We start from the raw sequence: 4,827 nt of genomic DNA, 5'->3' as shown, positions 1-4,827 counted from the left end.
GTGATGGGGCTCAACTTTGCCTAGCTTCCAAAATCAGACAAGACTGGACATGTTCAAGGTGGTATGGAGGTAAACCTACTAGTTCATATAGATATTTAGATTAGGGCAATTGCCTGAATGTTTAGGCTGTCCTTGGGATTTGGCTGTGGGTAATGTCATGCTGTGTGTTCCAAAATTTACCACTATGAAGATTTTCATACCTGGCTGAATCGCTGGGAAAATGTTGCTCAAACGTCCCTCAAACATGGAGGAAGCGTGCATGTGTGGAAGCCTGGCGTGCTTCCTCAGTCGTCATGCAATCGTCGCTCCCTCTTAGCATCCCTGAATCATTCCAGGGGAGCGGATTTCCTATGAACACCATGTTTGCATTCATAGAAAATCAGCTTCCTTTGAGACGATTCAGAGATGCTAGGGGGAGCAATGATTGCATGACGACTGAGGAAGCACACCAGGCTTCCACACATGCACACTTCCTCCACCTTTGAGGGACGTTTGAGCGACATTTTCCCAGCGATTTAGCCAGATATGAAAATCTTCTATATCACTGAACTCAGCTGAATATGCAGAGCTAAAGCAGTTTCTCCAGTCTGCACAATAATTCTAGTTTGTATATGGTAGAATTCAAATACTAGATACTAGTATCTGATACAGTACTAAATATCACAGCAGGATGTATATCTTGTCTATCCCCCCTCCCAGATTTTTACCTTAGTCCTTGTGGGGCTGTTGTGCTGCAGCAAGACTTATAGTACACTCTTTTATTGTATAACATCAGTTTTATTGCAGGCTAAATTATTATACCATAAAACTGTAGTAGGGTGATTTCATCCCACTCTACACAGAACTCAATGAGAAAATTTTGAACATACAGAGCCAAAATACCTCAGGAACACCAGCTTTAGTACCTGCTGAGTGTTAGTGCAGATTTGCAACATCCAAAAGTAGGGTAGGGTGGGCAGGACACAGAAACAGCTGCTGGTTAGGAATGTAACTGGAAATGATATTCTAAATACCATGACAACAAGACGACAGTGAGGCTAATGGTGACAATGTGTTCCTTCAGCTGGTTTTCTGACTAAGATCTTTGAACAGACTTGCTGTTCTTGCTGGAAATAGCTATTGTCTTGCAAATCCACCTCCTCACACACCACACATATTTCTACTTATATCACAGAAGCTTCAGCCCATCATAAGAGTCATAGGAAGAAAAAACCCTCTGTGGTTATATGAATGGTGAGGCACTTCTTGCCAGTCATTATAGAATTCTTAGAGCTATCTCATATCATTATCATCATCATCATCATCATCATCATCATCATCATCATCATCATCTTGTTGTTGTTGTTGTTGTTGTTGTTTCTGATGTGTGCCCTCAAGCCATTTACAGCTTATGAGAATCCTATGGTTTTCTTGGCAAGATTTATACAGAGGGGTCTCCATAATCCATTTATACCTGGTCTCCATAGTCCAACACTCAAACCAACACTCAAACCACTATGCCACACTGGTTCTCAACATCAACATACCACATGCCTGGCAATAATATATAAAATTCTGATATAGTTGTTGAAGAAGAATCAGTTCCCTGAAAGATGGAGTTCCAAGGACCCCACTGAAGGGATACGTTAGCCAAGAGGGCAAGTCACTGGCCAAAGAGGGTACCTAGGGAGCAGTTCTCAAGCTGCAATAGAGAGGCACCAGGTTGGACATGACACTGTGGGATGCTGGAGGAAGGGGAACAGGTCAGGGAAGCAAGTACCTTTTCCACCTGAGAGTTGCTAGAATCCTACTCCCAGGATTGCCTACTGGCAGAGGGCTCAATCACAGATGCCAAGTGACTGGCAAAAACATACTCTCCAACTGTTCTACTTTGGGAGGAACAGTCCTGATTAATCCTATCTTTTCAGCTGCTTTTACAATGTCCCAGTTTCTAAACCCCCACCCCACCCCTTTGTCTCTGCTTACTTCAGTTGCTGCAAACTGAATCCCCCTGCTGGTATCCCATTTTTTAAATATTATTTGGTTTGTTTACCTGGAATTCAGCTAATTAACAGCAAAAGGTATAGAGCCAGCCATTACAGGTGAGACCCAGTACTTGATAGCTGACGTGAACTTTGACACGGCCTTTGACTTGATATTTGACACTCACATTAGCATTTATTGTTAGTAGAGTGTATTTGTAGTGCTTATTATTTATAGTGTTTGTGCTTGTTGTTCTTTTTCATTTGTATTAACATTTATTGAAATTCTAAATATATCATAATTGATGTACTTTATGGATTATATATATATATATATATATATGATATCAGCAACAATAAGTTATAACACGATACATAATGTAAGTGATGTGCAAATGACAACATAATAAAATACACTAAACAGGAGTGATTTATCAGGCATTAATACAATCTACAGGCAAAGTAGAGATTATCACATGGGAGATGGCACGTCATTGTCCTGTTTCTGTCCCATCCTTCCTGCGTGATCGCGGGAAGGACTTTCAAATGATATCACACTTATCCCATTCAGAAAGCACGAGTGACAGCAATTACACAAAACGCTTTCATATGATGTTACACTGACCCTGTCATTGTTCCACCTTTGAAGTAGTATTGCCCAGCATTTTGCATTAACAGGAGTTTATGTTAATGCAATGCCACTTTAATGACAGGATCAGTACTATATTATGAAAGGCTTTTGCTCAATCGCTGTCATAGATGGGATAAAGACAGTGGAGTGATCCCATCCCTATCCCATCTGTGTGTTATAAACTCCAATAAATCTAGCTACTCCAGAATTTGATTTGTGAAACAGGAGAGACATTACCTGAAGATTCTTTACCTGTGAATACAATAAACAGATGTCATTGCTCAAGAAACCAGTCTGCACTGCTTGTTGGCTGGCTGACATGCAGCCTTGTCCAAAGACTGATAGCACTTTATCTGGTAGTTAAGATGCAGCAGCCAATCAATATTTGGTAACTAACATGTGAATTATATTTAGCAAATGTTAGTTCTTCACAAGGTTAATTCTTTCATTTCTCCAGTCAGGAAGCATTCATGGTTAAAATCTCATCTAAAGCTGAATCACACTTTTGAGGTTTTTGAGCTAGATTAATCATACATCCTTCCTGTTCATAATCACCTGCTTGTTTTGCCAAGAAGACACATATTTGTTGACTGTCTGCTCATTCATTCTATTTCCAAAAAGTAGGAAGGACCAGAAAGAGTAAAAGGAGGAAAGAGATATCCCAAGAATAAAAGATAGTGAGATTTTTTTTACACATTTTTATATTATTCTATACAAAATGCAAAAGGATTTTGTAGCACCTTTGAGACTAACTGAGCAAAAAACATAGCATAAGCTTTCATAGACTTGGTCTACTTCCTCAGAAGCCTGTCTATGACAGCTTTTGCTATAACATCTTTTACTAACTCTCAAAGGTGCTACAAAATGACTTTGCAAAATGATATTCCCGACTAACATGGCTATGCCATATTCATGGTCCTGAGAATCTTTCAATAGGCAGTAGGTTGTGCTGACAGTGCCTAAACACATATTGTTTCAGCCATTTCGGCAGATGGGTATGGGGCAAGGGCAAGGGCAATAGCTCTGAGCAGGTACAGCCCCTTTCCTTGCTTCTGCAGACATTCAGACAAACTTCATGAGAGAGCCATCAATTTCCATCAGGTTTAGTAGTGATTTTTCTCAAGTAATTCTCACAGAAGTTAGGACTTACATCTGAGCAATGATGCAAAGGACTCAGTGATTGTTGTACGCTGCAAAATCTTTGTCAGACTAAGCATGGCTTCCAAGATGTATAAGATGCAGTACGTAACATATATGCTACGTTAGAATGTGTGTGCGTTTTTAAATGGTATGATATGTCTGAATGTTGTCGTTGTCGTTGTTGTGTGCCTTCAGGTCATTTGCAACCTATAGTGACCCTAAAGTGAACCTATCATGGGGCTTTTTGGGCATTTTTCCAAAATAAATCTTGCACCACCACCCGTTATTGTCCCTCGATATTTCATCATCAACAATCTCACCTTTTCTACAGCCCTGGGATTCAAGGCAGCTTACAGGTTAAAACAGATAGAGTTTTTTTAAAAAATCACATCATAGAAAAGTTAAAATATAATTATAATTAAATAAAATTAAAAGCAATTTAAAAACATATACACTGAAAAACAAAGACAAGAGAGGACATTATTTAAAAAACCCTTCTACAAGGTACTTAAGTATAAGGTTGGGAAAAGGTTACTGGTGGGAAAAAAAGCACATTATGTAATTAAAAAGGATAAAGCTGATATATGTACATTTGTCTGTCTGTCTGTCTAGCTAGAACAAGTAAAAGATATATTTACATATGTGGCATCATAATACTGAAAAATGCACTCCACTAAGCACTCCTATAGGTCAAGAAATTTGTGTACACGAAAAGTATGTATAATTAATGAAGACTAGACACATGTCAAGCTAGGCGAAATAGTGCTACTATGTCTCTATTCAGTGTGGCAGTTACGGATCTGTAACTTGGGGTGTATACATACTGCAGAAATAAAGCAGTTTGACATCACTATAACTGCCATGGCTCAATACTACAGAATTCTGGAATTTGTCATTTGGTGGGGTATTCAGCCTGGTCTGTCAAAAATCACCAAAAATATTTTAGAAATCAAAAGCAAATGTTATGCAAAAATGGTAAAGGTATTACCATCAGCTGCACTATATTTTGAAAATAGGACCAGCACTCTAGCTTGTTACATCCAAAATAAATGCATTGGAGTTCAAATCATTAATTTTTAATGTATTACATAAAAG

The sequence above is a fragment of the Sceloporus undulatus genome, chromosome 3, assembly GCF_019175285.1.
Source record: "Sceloporus undulatus isolate JIND9_A2432 ecotype Alabama chromosome 3, SceUnd_v1.1, whole genome shotgun sequence".
Classification (NCBI taxonomy): domain Eukaryota; kingdom Metazoa; phylum Chordata; class Lepidosauria; order Squamata; family Phrynosomatidae; genus Sceloporus; species Sceloporus undulatus.
Note: the sequence above shows the minus strand (reverse complement) of the source record.